At 39.4% G+C, this 19,638-nt stretch overlaps 1 pseudogene; it reads right to left on the bottom strand.

The window, feature by feature from the left end:
- Positions 1-19,638, bottom strand: part of LOC100342313 (heterogeneous nuclear ribonucleoprotein C-like) — a 99,279-nt pseudogene that overhangs the window by 41,927 nt on the left and 37,714 nt on the right.

Raw genomic sequence — 19,638 nt, 5'->3', positions numbered from 1 at the left:
AAAAACACACAAGGAGAGCCAGTTCTATGCTGGGCTTTATGAGGCTCTGTGGTTAATGCTTACTTTATATGCCCAATGAATTTTAAGTATACGAGTGGGGCATTTCAACCCTAGTTTCAGAATTCAGGAAGTTCACACCACGGCTCAGTTATAGGATATGTTGTGGTTGTTTTGCCCCGGTTCATTTTGCCGTCCATTTTCCTTTCATGACCTCCAAAAAAACTCTATAGCTTTTCTATGCTGTAACTGGGACAGAACTTCAACTTGACCTCTTGGGTAATCCTATTCTCCTTGCTATTATGTTGGCTCAGGTGCACATTCAGCACCAGATTGACTTTCTAATCAGTACGAATTGGCTCATAGAAACAGACATGGACATAACGTTGTCTAGTAAGAATTCTGTCTCTGGGGCTGGTGTTATGGCATAATGGATAAAGCTGCAGCCTGCAATGCTAGTATCCCAGTGGGTGTCAGTTCATGTCCTGGTTACTCTACTTCTTCTTTTTAAAAAAAATTTATTTTATTTATTTGAAAAGCAGAGAGAAAGAGAGAGAGAGAGATCTTCCATCTGCTGGTTCACTACCCAAATGGCTGCCCAGGTGAGCCAGGAGCATCATCTGGGTCCCCCAAGTGGATGTAGGAGACAAGGACATAGGTCACCTTATGCTATTTTCCCAGGAACATTAGCAGGGATTCGGATTGGAAATAGAACAGCTGGGACTCAAACTGTCACCCTTATGGGATGCTGGTGGTACAGGCAGCAGCTTAATCCATTACACCACAATGCCTGCTTCCTGGTTGTTTTACTTCTAATCCAGTTGCTTGTTAATGGCCTGGGAAAAGCAGAAGAAGATGGCCCAACTGCTTGGGTCCCTGACACCCTGTGGGAGACCCTGATTAGGCTCCTGGCTCCTGGCTTCAGCCTGGCTCAGCTCTGGCCATTGTGACCATCTAGGGAGTGAATCAGCAGATGGAGGATTCTCTCTCCTTTCTTTCCTCTCTCTCTCTCTCTCTCTCTCTCTCTCTCCTCTCTCTATGTAACTGTGACTTTCAAATAAATAAACCTTTTTGTTTTTTAAAATAATTCTGTCTCCACGGGTATATTTTGATGTACATTTGTGATAAGAGACGTCCTCTCCTCAATTCTGAGCTGCAAGGGGAAGAGTAAGTATGAAGCCTTGTTAAACTCAGGCAGTCTTCTTGTTACCACTTTGCTGCAAAAGCCAGCTTAAGGGTATAATCAATAAATAGGCCGAAAAACTTGCAAAATCATTGGGAAATGGAGGAAAAACCCAGTGGCATTGCTTCTCTATTAGTTTATATTTAAAGTCTGCTCTGTGACTAGACATTCCATTGTCAAGGTTCAATAAACTCCAGTATTGTTTAACGAGCTTGAGTTGTATTTTCTATCACAACCACACGTACAAACTTTAGATTTTTACTCTTCCATTTTGTCCTTTAAGGTTGTTTTCATTAAATCAATACTCTATTATCATAAAATGTTTAATATATTAAATATATAGGGAACTATACTAGATATGCAGAGGGTTTTAAAATGGACAATACATGGTTGAGTTTGCAAAAAATATAAAATACATTAAAAATAGAGTAGAAAATGAAAAATAAGAAATGTAAGAAATGATGAAATAGTTGCTTCAAGAATATTTTTTCAAACCCAGAAGATGGAAAATGAGAAATCTGACTTGAAAATTTATGGAACATGTGATATACTAAATTATATTTCCTCCAAAGAGTGAAGTGTTTGGGTATAAATGATATAATGTTGTTTCAGAACAAGGGGCCATCCAAGTATATAGAAATCATCTATAACTGTCTGCATCTAGGGAAATAAGTTCAGTTATGTGTTATTAAAAGAATTGTAAGCCTCCTGATATCCTCACTCATTACAGTATGTGTTTTCAGCCATATTTACTCTTTAATCTGTACTTTAAATAATGTAAAAGGAGAAAAATCCCTTTAGAAATTGTACACATTTTGGATACATCCCAAATTAGATTCACAGTAGAGTATTATATAAGGTAGGTTGTTTTTTGCTGTATCAGGCATTTTTTATAGCACTGTGTTCTATTAAACTTAAGTCTATCAATTTTATTGAGACAAGCCAGTATAATTTGACATTGACATTCTATGTTTTGGAAAACTACAACATATAAAATCCACTCAATAAGAAATTCCTTTTGAGCACCTACAATGCATTAGACAAGATTCTAAATGCTTTCACATATTACTTGTAATATAATAATGTTACAAAACAAAAATTATTTCCCCAGTTCATAGTTGGAAAAATGAAGGCACAGAGAGGTTGGACTGCATCACAAGAGGCGCATTCTGAATGAGACTTTGCTCTACTGACTGCATGGTTTGCTCTCTCACAGTCTTCCCAATGTTGGGAAATAATTGCACGCAATGATAGTCAGCTTTTCAAGCTTTACCCATGAGGAGAGCCACATCAGTAGGAATTCCTGGTCTTCTTGGCCTGAAAACATCTGGACATCCCATTAAATCTTCCATACAAACATCTTGAGGTACAGGGGGAGCAGCTGTGGGGCCACAAAGGGTAAGGGATTGAGGAGTCAGGGGTCTTGATTTCTGGGTTTACTCTACGGCTTTCTAGCTATGTGGGTTTGGGACAAATAATTTTAGTGTCCTCTTTATAACTGTTAATAACCATCATGTGTGTGTGTGTGTGTGTGTATGTGTATGTATCTCAGAATTAAAGAAAACAATGCACAAGGAAGTACAACATAACTGTAAAGTGCTCTGTCAGTCTTGCATTCTAACATAAGTTCTGGCCATGGCTGTTCCCTGATGCTCTCATGTCCCCAAGCCCTAGCAGATTGGCCCAACAGAGAGCTGCATCTGATTAGGGCCTTTTCTAAGAACTTTGTGAACACTTGATTAAAGCAAAAGAGCGAAAAACCATTGACAAAGCCATTTTCATGGCTTCTCATTTTTATCACTTACAAAACAGGTTCATGCAGAATATGGCTGGGGGCTCCTGATCCTGTTATGCAGGTAGAGGAAGAAAAGTCAGGTTGGAGAAACTCAGTGCCTGCTCTGTCCACTCTTCTCCCCTCTGCCAATGGGGAGTTTCTATCCACCAGAGGTGCTCCAAGTGGGGAGAAAGTAATGAGGTCCCAATGTGACCTGAAGGCTTCTGCTCAGATCTAGTTCTTTCTAGGACATATGTGGTGCCTCTGTCAGCAGAAGGGGAGAGGAAAAGCCAAGTAGTGCCCTTAATAAGCCATCTTTATTGTCACAGAATTTATTGTACTGGGAAACAGGAAAGCAGAAGCCATGAAATAGTCTCTAAGCCACAACAGCACTGAAATTATAGTGAACAGCAGTGCTTAATTTGCTTGGACTAATTTCCCCCATGACTAATTAGCTCCAGCATGTTTTATAATATTTTAAGTATTTGGTAGAGCCCACCTGAAAGAGAAAGATAAACAACCTGACCATTCATGCATAAGGGCCTGTTTTCACAACACAAAGAAGAGAAAGGGAGAAATTAAATATAATTAGACACTTTCAGCTACAGCCAACACCCCGATCTTCCCTAAATTCCAATAGGTCTTCTGTTATTGGTGGGTTATAACCAAGGAGTCACTCAAATAACTTCTTTCTGGGTGTGCCTGGCAACACCCATTCATTACTCACTGCCACCTGGAACAGAATCTCATCTCAGCCTTCTCACTTCACTTGTCTCATTGCCAGGAAAAACAAATGAGGAGCTACAAGTTGTGTAAGCACGTGTTCACCACCTAAGTCGGTGTGAACCAGCAGAGGGTTTATTGGGGTGTTTTAAACGAATTGAATTGTTCAAATAAGTCTACAGTAAAACAAATTAAGTACTAATGCAGAGGCATGGTTATTTCATTAAAATGTTGATGGATGTATCTTCAAATGTGGGAGATATTATACATGCAAGTTAGAGTATTTGATGCAATACTTTACATTGATTCAGGACAATGGGGAGAACATTTGATTGCTTTGCACTTCCTGGTTGTGAAACTAAAAGGAATTATGAGCCTATTTCAAAATACTACAACTCCAAGCATCATAAAGAATTAAGAATCTTTGGTTGAAAAAGATCATAGGTTAAAAAAATTTACAAATTCCCATAGCTAATTTGATCTGCAGTCCCCTTTGATTCCTGAACCCTTCACTCTTATTCAAAGCCGCTTCACCCAGTCACATCGTTTCACACTCATACTTACAGGGCTCCCCACCGCATCTATTTCCACTTGGCAGAAAATGCTTCACATCTTATCCATCTGACTAACTCCTAATTATCCTGGAAAACATAAACCACTGGTCATTTCCTCCTGGAAACCTCCTTAATGTGTCTTCCTGACTTGGATGTACCATCTTGGATATGGTGATACCTTACAAATCTCTACCTAAAACACAGGGCTGCAATTTTAGTTTCCTTACTAAATATTTCTAGAATATGAAAGTATTGAATGTGAAGCCATCCTTGTTCATGCTTATATGCTCTAAATAACACAATTCTGAGCATAAATGTTTCCTGAAAATCTTTTTGAGCAAAAAAAAAAAAAAAAAAATAACAGTTGTTAACCTTGGGCAATGTGTCCCAGCTATCAAAGAACTTTTATTTTATACTTATGTTATCTCAATTAATCATTATTACAGTCATTTGCCACTTTAGCATGCATCAGAATTATCTGGAAGCCTTGTTAAAACCCATATTTCTGAGTCCTTGCTCCATACTTTCTGAGTAGGTCTGGGGTGGCCTGAGAGATTCATTGACAACAATCTCGCGGGTGCTGCTGCTGCTGCTGCTGCTCAGGCGGGAGGGGGAGGCGGTGCCAGAGGGGCACATCCCAAGGACGGCCTTAGAGCATGCCTGTGAGGTTCAGTGTTCAGTGTCACCAACTGACAAAGGAAATGGAAGCTCAGAGAGCACTGGCTTTTCACACAGTGAATTCAGGTCCTCAGAACTCCTGTTTTCCTGTCTTTTTTGACTGATTAGAAGACGGTTTTACACTTTATCATTCTAACTTTGCTATCCTTTGGGCCAGAGACAAACTATGACTTTCTCTTGTGCTACATGTGTATTAGGAAGCCGTTACATTCTAGTTCCTCACAAAAAGTTTATCATCAAATTCTATTCTTAGGGGATGATAATTTGAAAATGGAAGTCACATGCTACAGTACTGCAATTTCCACTTGGATTGGCAGTGAAGGTGCACAGAACTGCAAATGCAGGAAGGAAGACATTCACACCTTAGTTCAAGTTACTGCAGCACAGCAGAAATTAGTGTAGCAGCTGGAGGGAAAAAAAGCAGACAAAGTGGGTTCAGTTTCCCCTTTCTTCAGGTGGTGTGGTTTAGTTGAAGTGCTACTAACAATTTTTTAATTAAAATATTCATGAAGTCAGTGTTTTAACTTTTCATTTATTCTGATTTTTTTCCTACTATCATAAAGTACTGTTTCCCTGGAGTTGTACAGGAAAAAAATGAAGAAGAAATAGCGAGTAAACTAAACAATTCACAAACAGGGCCATTGGAAATGGGCTGCAAGTTGATAGAAACTAGTCTTATTTTGAGAGGAAGAAGGTAAGAGGATTAAGTTTTTCCTGTGGGATATAGTCCTGGCACAAATAACAGATCTTTGCAAATTTTCTACTTTCTTAATACAAAGTCTGAAAGAATTTTGCTTTAACATATAGTCTGATCTCCTAGCTCCAGCAAGACCTTAATCATAATGTCTCACCTTGAAATATACATGTAAACACATAAATAAGGCAAACTAAAAACTAGAAAGAGTGAACAAATAATTGGTGGGCTCTGGAAGAAATTCCACCAATGATAGCAACTGTCAAAGCCATTCTGAGAAATCAGGAGGGTAGAGGTGACTAAACTTCACTTTGACTTTTTGATAAAATAACATGTCCTTTACTTTCTCAGTATAAAACAGAGACTCTTCCAGTGGCTTTCCATAAAATAAAAATGAAAATCTAAGCTGTGTGCTCCTCAGGGAGTAATTAGTGAGCACCTTCTACTTGCTAGGCCTTGCTCAGGTTCCAGCTATAGGAGCCCACGAGACCATGTACTTCCTGGTCATCAGTTTGTGCTGCTCCCTAAATCTGCAAAGTTTATTCTTGGCCTCAGTGATTCCAAGTTTGCTATTTCCTGTGACAGGTACACTGTGCTCAACTCTTAGCAAGTCTTGTGCTTTCACAGAATTGTATGCTTGGATCAGATTAAACCCTCCCAGAGAGACATTAACCAACCAATCTATTATATACCACTGCCAACATCGCTTCCTCAGCCATTTCTAGCAATCTGCTTATCCCCTTCACTCTTTTTCAAAACATTAATTACCACCCAAATGTTGTGTGTGCATGTGTAAACACATATGTGCCTATATTGCAAATGTACATATAGTTAAAATATATTTGTATGCATAATATAAATATTTATGTATTAGAAACATAGACAATTATTAGCATTAAACTAAATTAATTATGAATAGAAATCTGAAAATCTGAATAAAATGAATGATTTTGCAGAGATGGTATAAATTATACTTGAAAAAGTAACATAAGCAATAGAAATCCGGAGTAGTTAGATACCATGTATGATATGGGAAAAGTCTGAAGACATGCTTTACATCAGGTTATTTTGCTGTTTTGTCCATTCAAAGTTTCAAGAAAGGCAATTCGCATGCTATGCACATTGATTCAGAAAATAAATAAACCAATATTCACCTGACAGAATTTTAGAAAATATTATGTCCAAGAAAACCTGAGTACTATGTCATTTATAGATATCAAGACCTTAATAAATTGCTAGTGAACTGAATCTAAGAGTATATTGTGTTATGGGATCCGGAAACCTGCTTCTTCCCTTGTAATGTGGATTTAGTCCATAAGGAAAAGACAAATCAATTTGTGTAAGGAGAACTGGGTCTTGTGGGAGAGAAATAAACATTTAGGAGAAAAGTCATTGTTCTAAGTTACCAACAGACTACCTCCAGTAATAGTTCTACCACGCAGCAATGCATTGGTAAATTTTCCTAAGTTCTTGGTAAATAAATTATATTCCTGTTTTATAGGGCCTTCTACACAAGATCAGTAACAATCAAAGCTGTTTTGTTACAAATGAAGTGTCTGACATAAATTTCCTGGCCTAGATCAATTTACATGCAAATTTTCTAAATTTTTCTGTAGTTTCTTAAGTTTTTAGTAATTCTCAGTATATATATATATATATACACATATATACATATATATATCCTGATATATATTATTCTAAATGCATGAAAAGATTAAAGTTAATGAATTTATTTCATAAAGCTACATATCTCGGCTATCTAAATCAATTAAGGACAGTAAATCTATAAAATTATAGATTAATTTCATGCAAATATGTGAGATATACCAAAATGAAATATAGCAGAGAATCTCTTATTAAGGAGTCTAAAAGACAGCCAACAGTGATATAAGAAGTATATGTATATATATGTATCTCAGAGAAATTCCATTGTTGTATGTCTCCATTGTTAATTACTTCACGATTGCTTAATATTCATAACCTTGAACAAAATGAAGAACAATGGCTTTTAATGAGTAACACCTGGTGAAGACTGGGCTATGGATGAGTGGCTGGAGTTGGCACAGAGGCAGAAACTCTGCGAGGGTGGTGAGGCTGGTGGCGGAAGAAAAATGACTCTGGGAGGGGCTGTTTCATGTGAAGTCTCGTACACATTAAGGACCACAGGCCATTTACCATCTGGCTGTGGATTCTCTAGGTGGATAGAGTGAGAAATTTGGGGGAAAAGAAAGCCAAAGGCAGAGCAAGAGCAAAGACAAGCAGCTGGCACTGCAGGATCTTTACCAGAGATGGTGCCTCCTCTACCCCTCAGGCTGCAGCAGGTTCTGTCACAAGAAAGTCTGATACCAAGTGACGTGTCCACACCTCCTCTACAGAGCAATAAGCATTTCCTATTAAATTTAGAGTGTATACAGTTTTTTATTATTATTATTATTTTATTTTATTTTTTGACAGGCAGAGTGGACAGTGAGAGAGAGAGAGACAGAGAGAAAGGTCTTCCTTTGCCGTTGGTTCACCCTCCAATGGCCACCGCGGCTGGCGCACTGTGGCTGGCGCACCGTGCTGATCCGAAGCCAGGAGCCAGGTGCTTCTTCTGGTCTCCCATGGGGTGCAGGGCCCAAGCACTTGGGCCATCCTCCACTGCACTCCTGGGCCATAGCAGAGAGCTGGCCTGGAAGAGGGGCAATTGGGACAGAATCCAGTGCCCCGACCGGGACTAGAACCCGGTGTGCCGGTGCCTCAAGGTGGAGGATTAGCCTAGTGAGCTGCGGCACCGGCTGAGTGTATACAGTTTTAATTACTTATGAAGCACTTTACCACATTTATCAGGATATAAATCTAGAGTAAAATTCTCTTTCTAGGAAATGACAACTGATATGTAGCATGTATTAGTTTTGTTTGTGTTGTTAAATATTCAGCTAACTTGTAACATGCTATATTTACATATAATATAAACACACACTGGTGCAAAATAATGAAATATAAATTTTTATTAGATTCATATCACATATAAAAGAAAAAGTACTTTGAAAATTAAATTTAGGGGCCAGTGTTATGGTTCAGAGGGTTAAAGCACCGGCCTGCCTTGCAGCAGCAGCATCCATATTGGCACTGGTTTGAGTTCCGGCTGCTCCATTTCTGATCTAGCTCCCTGCTAATGCACCTGGGAGTGCAGAGGAGGATGAACCAAGTGCTTGGGCCCCTGCACTCACGTGGCAGGCTCAGAATAAGCTCCTGGCTTCCTCCTGGCCCAGTCCTGGCTGTTTGGCCACCTGAGGAGTGAGCCAGTGGAAGGACGCTCTCTCTGTCTCCTCTCTCTCTCTCTCTCTCTCTCTCTCTCTCTGTGTGTGTCCCTCTCTGTCTCTGTCTCTTTCTCTTTCAAATAAATACATCTTTAAAAAAAAACTTTAGATTGAAAAACATTTCTTCAAGTACTGCTAGTCTATATTTCAAAAGAGAGAGAAAGAAAGGGTGGCGGGGAGAGAGACACACACAGAGAGAGGAAGGGGGAGCATTTTCTTGTTCAACCCCCAAATGCTCAAACAGCTGGCACTGGCTCAGACCAGAGCTGAGCACCAGAGACTCAATGGACATCTCCCATGAGAATGGAAGGGATCCAAGTACTTGTGTCACCACTGCCGCCTCCTGGAGTGCACCTTATCAGGAAGCCAGGTCAGGAACTGGAGCTGGGAAGTGCACTCAGGGGCTCCAATGTGGGACATGGGCATCTTAACCACTGGGCTAAATGCCTCCTCCATTGAGCCATTTTTGAAAGTAGGATTTTAGGAGACTCCAGATGGCTGAATAGGAAAAAGTCATGCTGATTCTGACCACATGAAGATAATAGATGAAAAGGAGAGGAACTGCACTCCAATAGACAGTTGGTTAGAAGTCTGCAGTGGGAATTTTATGAAAATAAGAGACAGAATGGAGCAGCAGGGACAGTAAAATCACACAGCTGACTACCACAGCAGGTGTATCAGTGACTCCCACAGCAGGTGGATGGAGGGTGTGGGGAGCAACTGGGAGCAACTCGGACTAGACTAAGTTACTGGAATTAAGACTTATTCTATGCATCTGCTCTCCCACAATATGGCGCTGGGAGAGGAGAAAACAGCCTCTACACAGCTGCCTCCAGTTCAACCAATAAACTGTAGGACCTGCTCCTGATTGGAGGAGAGCAGCGTACTCGGCGTGTGGGTAGCAGAGTTGGGATTGGTGGAAGAGGACTATAAAGGAGGGGAGAGACAACATGCACCAGGAACATCTATCTGAAGGAACACCTGTGCAGCCCCCGAGAGAGCCGGCCGGCGGTGTGCCGCTCCCCCGCGGAAGTGGGGAAAGTGGCAGGGGGAGCCGTCCTTCCACGGAGGTGGAAGGGACGGTAGCCAACCCGGGAAGAACCAGCAGCAAACCCGGGGAGGGCTGAGCAGACGAAAGAACAACGCAGGGTCTTGTGTCGTTCCTCCACGAAGAGGGGGAGTGACATAATGGTGCCGTGACTCGGATATGAAGCCTAGGCAGGGTTTAGTGTCGTTCCTCCATGAAGAGTGGGAGCGACAGAGGGGATGCCATCTTCTTCAAAACCAGTAGGGAGGAAATGCCATCCTAATAAGGTGAGTAGAGGCTGCTTTGGCCTTTGCGCAACCAGGGGATTTTATTGGAGGGATAAATCTATAGTCCCACTGATTTTGAGTTTGGTCTAGAGGGTTGGTGTGGGACAGGACACCCTCTGAGGCCCATGAAGTGCTCTCTTCCCTCTCTATTAAGGCAGTCGGGAGAGCACCAACCAAATTCTATCAGTTAGGCAGCTGGGTCTGAGAACTCCATGGAGCTTTCTATGGAAAGGAGAGGCTTGTGGGGCCCAGAGCAGATGCCCTGCTCCCTGTGACTGTGGGAATTCTGTGACTATGCAATATGATATGGCTGAGTTTTTGGGCAATCACTGTGTCTGCCTGTAGATGTTCAGAGTTTCATGTTCGCTCTGAGGAGCACACAGTTACTTTGTGTGGTTCATGCACCTGCATGAGTGAGGTGCCTTGGCACTGTGGGCTCACCCTGGGTGGTTGGTTCATCTTGGGAGTGAGAGGCAGATGCTGAGATCATGCCGCCAAAGTGATCATCCCTTTCCCTCTGCTGACAATAGAGGAGATCTACCACGCTCAGCCTGGGTGTCACCCAGGACCCTTGAGTGATGGCTAGAGCTCCCTGGCCCCACTCAGCATATGTACTCAGATATCCGCTGACAGTGCAGACACTCCACTAAGTAAGAAAAGTATATTTTGAAGATAAGAGCTCACAGATGAGAAAACAAACAAGTGCTTCCACATATACCTAAAAATAAATGTAGAAATACAGAAAACATGAACAATGACAATTGTTCCTCCACAAAGAAACAAAATATTTCAATATTAGAATATGAAGATGAAGAGATTGATTGATGAAACACTTGAAAAAGAATTCAAACAAATGAACATAGGACTATTCAAAGACACAGAGAAGCAAACACATGACTTAAGGAAATCCATCCATGATATGGAAGAAATATTCTGCTAGGAGATAGAGATACTGAAGAGAAATCAAACTAAAACATTAGAAATAAAGAATTCAATATATCAAATAGAAAATACAGTGGAAAGCTTTAACAATAATCTTGGTGAAACAGAAGAAAGAATATCTGACTTAGAAGGCAAATCTTTGGAAATATCTCAGCAGATGAAAGAGAAAGAAAGAAAGAAAGAAAGAAAGAAAGAAAGAAAGAAAGAAAGAAAGAAAGAAAGAAAGAAAGAAAGAAAGAAAGAAAGAGAAAGACATTAGAAAAGCTAAAATACTGGTTGAGATTTATGGGATACTATCAAATGACCAAATATATGTGTCTTAGGAGTTTCTGAAGGTATGGAAAGAGAGAATAAATTAGAAGAGCTACCCAGTGAACTAATAGAAATTTTCCCTAATTTGGAGAAAGATAGGGATATCCATGTACAGGAAGCACATAGAACTCTGAATAGACATGGTCAGAAAAGATCTTCTCTATGATATACGATAGTCAAACTTTCAAAAGTAAAACATAAAGCAAAGATTCTACAGTGTGCACAGAGAAATACCAGGTTAACTTCAAAGGATCTCCAATCAGACTGACAGCTGATTTCTCATCAGACACCCTAAAGACTAGGAGAGAGTGGACAGACATAATCCAAGTCCTAAAAGAAAAAGCTGTCAGCCCAGAATACTATATTTCAATACAATTTTTCACAAAATTAAAATAGCAGATCAACTACTAGCATTCTTTTTGTTTTGGAAAGAGAAACTTCCACAAAAGATGATTTGGAGGAGCCTCCAAAATTCTCTCTCTCTCAGCGCCTGCCTGGCTTGTAGCTCTCCAGGGGTACTTTTCTGTAACTTGTAGTAAATTGCTCTACATTCAGCGTTGTGACTCAGCTGCCATGTTGTCCTCTTCCTCAGTTTTTCCTCACTTATCTTGCTAGGATACAGGGTGCAGGGGAGATTATTTTTAAAGATCTTTCATCTACATACCATGCTCATAATCAATTTTTAGTTAACTTGGCTTTGGATCTCAGGTTTCCTATTGCATAACCTAATAAAATTGAAGCTTTATCTTCAAGCCCTCTCCATTATCTTCTAGTGTCTAGATTTATTCATTATCTTCTAGCTTCCAATGATCTTCTGATTATCTGTGACTGATTGCATTTGAACAGTTATACTCACATTCACAGATATTCTGTAAGTATAGGGCTATTGTCCCTGGTTATCTGTAATTTCTCCATGGGATGGGTCTTTGCTAATTCACTCTTTCTGTCACACAGGGCCTTCATCGGTCTGGGGAAGTTTTTTGTTTAACAGTATTTCTTTTACCACTCCCTCCTTACTCTATTTTCTCTGTTCTCTCTTCATGGAATTCCTATTATTTGGATATTGAGTCTCCTGAACTGATCCTTAAGTTTTCTAATTTTTCCCATACTTTCACAGTTTTTAAACTCTACCTTTTGGGAGGATGGATTAATTATATATGCCAACATTTTTATTAATTTTAAATTTCTTCAAGATCTTTTTTTCTGTAATTATTCATTTTATACACATATTCCAGGTACATTTTCTAACTCTCTGAACATTATTAAACAGAATTAAAGAGTTTTCCTAAGATGTCTGTATTGTTTTTGTCTATCATGAGTTCTGTTTTTCTATATGAATCTGTTTATTATCTAGTTTTACTTGTCTTTGATATTATTGGCTTTTTCCTACATGTGGTTATTCTCAGTTTTCTTTGAGTATTTATGAGTAAACATCCCTGGACAAAACATGACAGTCACCTGCCATGACCTGAAAAGCAGAAGGCAAGTTGGAATAAGATCTCAGGGATTAAGGACCCACCTCAGGATGAATTTCCTGTTGCTTTTGCTTGCCTCTTAGAGGTCACTGCCTGGACATTAGAAAAGGCCACAACCCTGAAATGTCAACGGGTGCTACAAGTCCCCCCAAAAGCCTGCTCTCTGGAGCCAATAGAGCTGCAGAACAGACACCCTACAAACATATCAATGTGTTGTCCAGACCGGTGTCAGGTGTCATTTCCTGATTCCTCTGAAATGGTCTGAAAGGAGCTCATCTTGTTTTAAGACTGAGGGTTTGAAAGCTGGGTATCTGTCTTAGGGTGGGATGTGGGGTCTGTGGAAACTGAGGGCAACTCTCACTGTGGAGACTGGGGTCCACCTTCTCTTCTGTGAGCCCATTAAGAATCCTGCTCCAGGGCCACTCAGCTGAGACGTGGAGATATTCCTCTTCTGTCAGCCAACATTCTGTGATAGATGAAAAAGGGCTTCTTCTCATGAACGTTTCTTTTTTATTTTACCTTGACTTCTTCTACAGCACCCTGATTACCTCCTCAACCTGCGTCATCTGCACATTGAGGGTTAACATCGGACACTTTAAGAGTCTATCCTGGGTCTGGCACTGTGGCATAGTGGGTAAAGCCGCCAACTGCAGTGCCAGCATCCCATATGGGCACTGGTTCAAGTCCCAGCTGCTCCACTTCCAATCCAGCTCTCTGCTATGGCCAGGGAAAGCAGTGGAAGATGGCCCAAGTCCTTGGGCCCCTGTGCTCACGTGGGAGACCCAGGGGAGGCTCCTGGCTCCAGGCTTCGGACTGGCATAGCTCTGGCTACTGTGGCCAGTAGGGGAATGAACCAATAGATAGAAGACCTCTCTCTTTCTGTCTCTCTGCCTCTCCTTCTCTCTGTGTAACTCTGACTTTCAGAAAAATAAATAAATCTTTTAACAAAAAAGAGTCTATCCTTACTGCTCTTATGATGAAAATGAAGTAGGTAATAGGCCATGTCATGCTTTGATGTGCATGATCAGGAATCAGATATCATACTGAAACATACAGAACTGCACAGATAGAGCAAAACCATGAGCAGTTAGAGGTTTACAGAACTGAATTTTCACTTTTATACTCTTACTTCTCAGAAGTGCTACAGGTATTTAACTGTTTAAAACATGGGAAAATATTTTTAATTCTTCAAAAATAATGACCCAATATTGACTCAATAATGTTTAATTTTGTTCAGTCATGAGTGGTGAATGAAAGGACCACATGGGAGACTGGGAGGAGGTTCCTGGCTCCTGGCTTCGATTCAGTGCAGCACACCGGCCGTAGCGGCCATTTGGGGGTGAACCAATGGAAGGAAGACCTTTCTCTCTGTCTCTCTCTCTCTCTCTCTCTCTCACTAACTCTGCCCGTCAGATAAAAAAGGACTGTTTGGTTTCCTTGAGCATCCCACTACTCTGCAATGCGGTTTGTGTGCTTGTTCCTCTCCTTCAGAGAGCAGGTCAAGTGGAGCTTCAATGAATACTTTCATCTTAAAGGTCCTGTAGCTTTCACTCAAGCCTTGCTTTTGCTGCATGCATTCTGCTTCAAATAAGAAGTTAATCTACATGCATTCAGTTATAAATATACTATAGATCTGGTACTGAACATTACTTAGTCAATGGCAAAAACACATGGCAAAACCTTGCCCAACTAAGGTTTTTCTTCCTAGGACTTAAAACAGTTCATAATAATTACATTCTTTCATGTTATAATAGTCTGTATCGATTTTCTTCTTAGATTTTAAAATGAAAAAATGAAGAAATAGATGTTACATGGAAGTCATTTGTGTGTTGGAAAATGAATTCAATCCTCTAGTTTTCAATCAGAAATAGCTACTTTGTCCATCACGGTGAGGACCATGATGTCTATAGATGTTTCATTTCTCATATTAGCAGGCAACACTTTTTCCTCTGGTTGTTTTGCTGTAATTTAATTCTTTTAAATATTAAACTGTCATTTCTTTTCCTTTTTACAAAAGCGAAATTGTTGAGTGTGTTAGGAAAGGTGATGCTGGAGTAACTGTAGTATCTATCATCTCCTCCTGCATGAAAAAAATAGCAGGCTCCCATTGGGAGACTAGAGAAACAAAGCAAATCCAGTGACAAAGCAGTTCTTTAAAGAACAATACTCATTGTGGCTAATTATCTTACTCTTTCATGAAAATTTAAGAAAGTGGAAAACCATTTTAAAATTAATGCCACCGATTCTTTAAAATATTTATATATTCGAAAGGCAGAGTGACAGAAAGAAGGAGATGTAGAAAGGGAGCTTCCATCCACTGTTTCACTATGCAAATGACCGTGACAGCTGGAGAGGGGCCAGGGCAAAGCTAGGAGCCTGGAACTCCATCCAGGTCTCACATGGGTGGCAGGGGCCCAAGTACATGGATTACCTGCTGCTGCGTTTCCAGGTGCATTAGTAGGAAGCTGGATTAGAAACACAGTAGCAAGGACTTGAACCAGTACTCCTATATGGGATGCTGGTATGCAAGGGGCAGCTCAACCCATTGTACAACAACACCCGAGTCTGCCACTGATATTTTGATAAGATGATATTCTGTTTGAGTGGATGCTTACAGGAGAAAATATTCAATACTTTCAAATGATTACAATTGTTCTGGACTCTCAAAAGCAAAGTCATATGAAAAAGAGCTATTTTCTACATGGTGAAAGATGAATGTAGATTATAGAGTTGGCATTTTAAGATGATAACTGACTACTAAAAATAAGCCTAGTTTATTGTCCTTCCACTTTAATAAGCTTATCAGGCACACATAATAAAAGTGCATTTTCTCTAGAATCTAAGGCCCATGAAGGGGGCTGTAATGTCTGTCTTTATCCAGGCTTTATCTGCAGCCTGGAATTTGAGGTGTTTTGTGATCATTCAGTACCCATATTTTTAATTAAAGTGTGTTGAATGCTTATAACTTCTAATGTGGATATTTATGATAACGCAGAAAAAGAAAACTAAAAATCCAAAACCAAAACTATATTACACCGTTTTTCAGATTGGGAGAAATTATTTCAAATCATAAGTCAGGCAGATTGGGACAAATATGCGCAATCATCTTTATCCATTTCCATTGCTATAACTGAAGATCAAAGATTAATTTATAAAGAGTAAACGTTTCTTTGGCTTATGGTGCTGAAGGATGGGAAGTTCAAGATCAGACAGATGTATCTAGTGAGATTTTTCCTGCTTGTGGGGACTCTCTGCAGACTCTCAAAGTGGTACAACACAGCACATGGTGATAGAATGGACTTTGAAACTTGGGTTTCTCTTCCACCTATTGTAAAGCCATGAATGTAATCATAGAGGTCCCACCTCCATGACCTCATCTAACCCTAATTACCTCCCAAAGGCCCCATTTGGTCCTACATTTTAATACCTCACAATGTGGGTTACATTTCAATATGATTTTTGTGCATTCCAACCATAGCACTGACCTTTGACATACCAATTGTAATTGCAGCATCTGTGCTTAGCCAAGAAATAGAAGTTATTTTGTTACTGCAAGGTTAAGCATTTCCTCTGTACTTCTAGTGGAAGAATTCCCCAAAAAGTAACATGGCCCAAAGATATGGATTGGGGCACAGGATTCCAGAAAGAAATATGTCATCATAGCTTTAGTCATTATAAGGGGGGATCAGTTAAGGCAAAATCCTCATAACAGCCCAGTCTGTGCATTGCATTTTACAAAACCCAGTATCTGTTACTCATCAACTCAGAAAATCAGAGGACAAAAACAGGTAAAGAAGATTAGTACCAGAGTGTGGAGCTGAAAGTGGGACAGCTTTTGCTCATTAAATATTCAAACATAGTTTAAGAAGGTGCTTAAATTACCCCAGCAGAAATGGCATGGGGAAATGGGCACCTGGTACACCCTGTAGTCCATATGGAATGAAGAGAAAATTAAATATGCAATGTTTAAAATGTTGTTCAAAAAAGCTGAAAGGCACATTATCCTGAAGATCTAGACAATGATCTACTGCAATAATAAATGATCGGTATGAGGCAGACAAATGGTAGAGAGGGAGAGAGATAGATATGGATGTGAATAAGGAGAGTTATATGGAAATTTAAAGAAAGAGAGATAAAAATTAAAATCAAAATAAAAGATGGGCTCTGCTGAAGCAGAGAAATGTGGTGAGTGGTTCAGGCTCTGCTTTCTTTGGTCTTTACTCACTGCAGGACCTGGTAAGCAGGACATCAGGACCCCTTGGCAGACAGGAAATAGGGCATTGTGTAACAATAAAGGGATCAAACAACAGGAAGATGTGACTGTAATAAATGTATATGCACCCAATGCCTGGGTGTCTGACTATTTAAAAGCAAGGTTAATGATCTAAAGGGAGATATAGACTTCAATACAATGGCAATGGGGGACTTCAACGCCTAATTTTCACCAATGGATAGATCAATTAGACAAAAAAAATCAACAAAGAAACAACACAGTTAATTCATATTATGAACCAAATGTATTTAAATGTTACATTTGAACTTTTATCCCACAGTGTCAGAAAACACATTCTTCTCATCAGTATGGAACTTTCTCTAGTATAAATCATATGCTGGGCCATAACACAAGTTTCAGCAAATACAAAAAAAAATAGAAATCATACGATGCATCTTCTCTGACTACAATGGAATGGAGCTAGAAATTAACAATTCAAGAATCTCTAGAATATATGCAAACACATGGGGATAATACCATGGTTCTGAATGAACAATTGGTCTTAGAAGGAATAAAAAGAGAAATAAAAAAATTCTGGAAATGAATGAAGATGAAAACACAACATATCAAAACTTAGGAGATACAGCAAAAGCTGTGTTATGAGGGAAGTTTGGAAAGGGATCAAATAAATGAGTTATCAATGTATCTCAAGGACCTAGAAAAACAACAGCAAACCAAATCCAAAATCAGTAGGAGCAAATAAATAGTCAAAATTTGAGAAGAAATAAAATAATAACCAAAAAATCCACCCAAAAACAATACAAAAGATCAGTTTAATGAAGAGATTTTTGTTTTGAAAAAAAATAAAATTGAGACACCATTGGTGCAACTAACCAAAATGAAAAAAAGGGAGGAGATCCAAATCAACAAAATCAGAGAAGAGAAAGGAAATGTAACAATAGACACCACAGAAATTAAAAGAATCATCAGGAATTGCTACAAAGAGCACTATGCCAATAAAATGGGAAACCTAGAAGAAATGGATAGAGTCCTACATGCATACAATCTACCAAAATTGAGTCATGAAGACTCAGAAAACTTAAAGAGACCAATAACTAAGATGGAAATTTAATTGGCATTAAAGACCCTCCCAAGAAAGAGAAACCTAGGACTGGAAGGCTTCTCTGCTGAATTCCAGACACTTAAAGAAGAACTAATTCCAATTCTTCTCAAGCTTTTCAAAACAACTGAAAGGAGTGGAAACCTCCCAAACTCCATCTATGATGCCTGCATCACCTTAGTTCCTAAGCCAGAAAAAGATGCAACAGAGAAAGAGAGCTATAGACCGATATCCCCTATAAACATAGATGCAAAAATCCTCCACAAAATATTAGCCAATAGAATCCAACAACACATCAGAAGGGTCACTCATCTGGACCAAATGAGATTTATTCCTGGTATGCAAGGATAAATGGTTCAATATTCACAGAACAATCAATGTGCTACATCACATTAACAAACTGAAGAGTAAAAATCATATGGTTATCTTAATAGATGCACAGAAAGCATTTGATAAAATACAACATCCTTTCATGATGAAAATCTTAAGCAAATTGGGTATAGGAGGAACATACCTCAACACAATCAAGGCCATCTATGACAAAGCCACGGCCAGCATCCTATAGAATGGGGTAAAGCTGGTAGCATTCCTCCTAAGATCCGGAACCAGACAAGGATGTCCACTCTCACTATTGATATTTAACATAGTCCTGGACATTGTAGCCAGAGACATTAGGCAATAAAAATAAATAAAAGGAATACAAATTGGAAAAAGAGAAATCAAACTATCCCTATTTGCAGATGACATGATCCCTTATATTGGGGATCCCAAAAACTTCACTGAAATACTATTGGAACTCATAGAAGAGTTTGGTAAGTGGCAGGATATAACATCAACACTGAAAAATCAATAGCCTTTGTATACTTAGACAAGGTCATGGCTAAGAAAGAACTTTTAAGTTCAGTCCCATTCACAATAGCTACAAAAAATTACATACCTTGGAATAAATTCAACCAAGATGTCAATGAGCTCTACGGTGAAAATTACAAAGCACTAAAGAAATAAATAGAAAAAGACATTCAAAAGTGGAAAAATCTTCCATGTTCATGGATTGGAAGAATCAATATCATCAAAATGTCCATACAACTGAAAGCAATTTACAGATTCAATGCCACTCCAATCAAAATACAAATGGCATTCTTTGTGGATCTAGAAAAAAATGAGGCTAGAATGCATATGGAATCACAAGAGACCCTGAGTAGCTAAAGTAATCTTAGACAACAAAAACAAATTCGGAGGCATCAAAATACCTGATTTCAAGACACACTACATGGCAGTTATAATCAAAACAGCCTGGTATTGGCAGAAAAACAGACTTGTAGACCAATGGAACAGAACAGAAACTCCAGAAATCAAT

Source organism: Oryctolagus cuniculus, chromosome 13 (assembly GCF_964237555.1).
Source record: "Oryctolagus cuniculus chromosome 13, mOryCun1.1, whole genome shotgun sequence".
In the NCBI taxonomy this organism is placed as follows: domain Eukaryota; kingdom Metazoa; phylum Chordata; class Mammalia; order Lagomorpha; family Leporidae; genus Oryctolagus; species Oryctolagus cuniculus.
The sequence above is the reverse complement of the archived record's forward strand: the minus strand, read 5'-3'. Positions and strand labels throughout refer to the sequence as shown.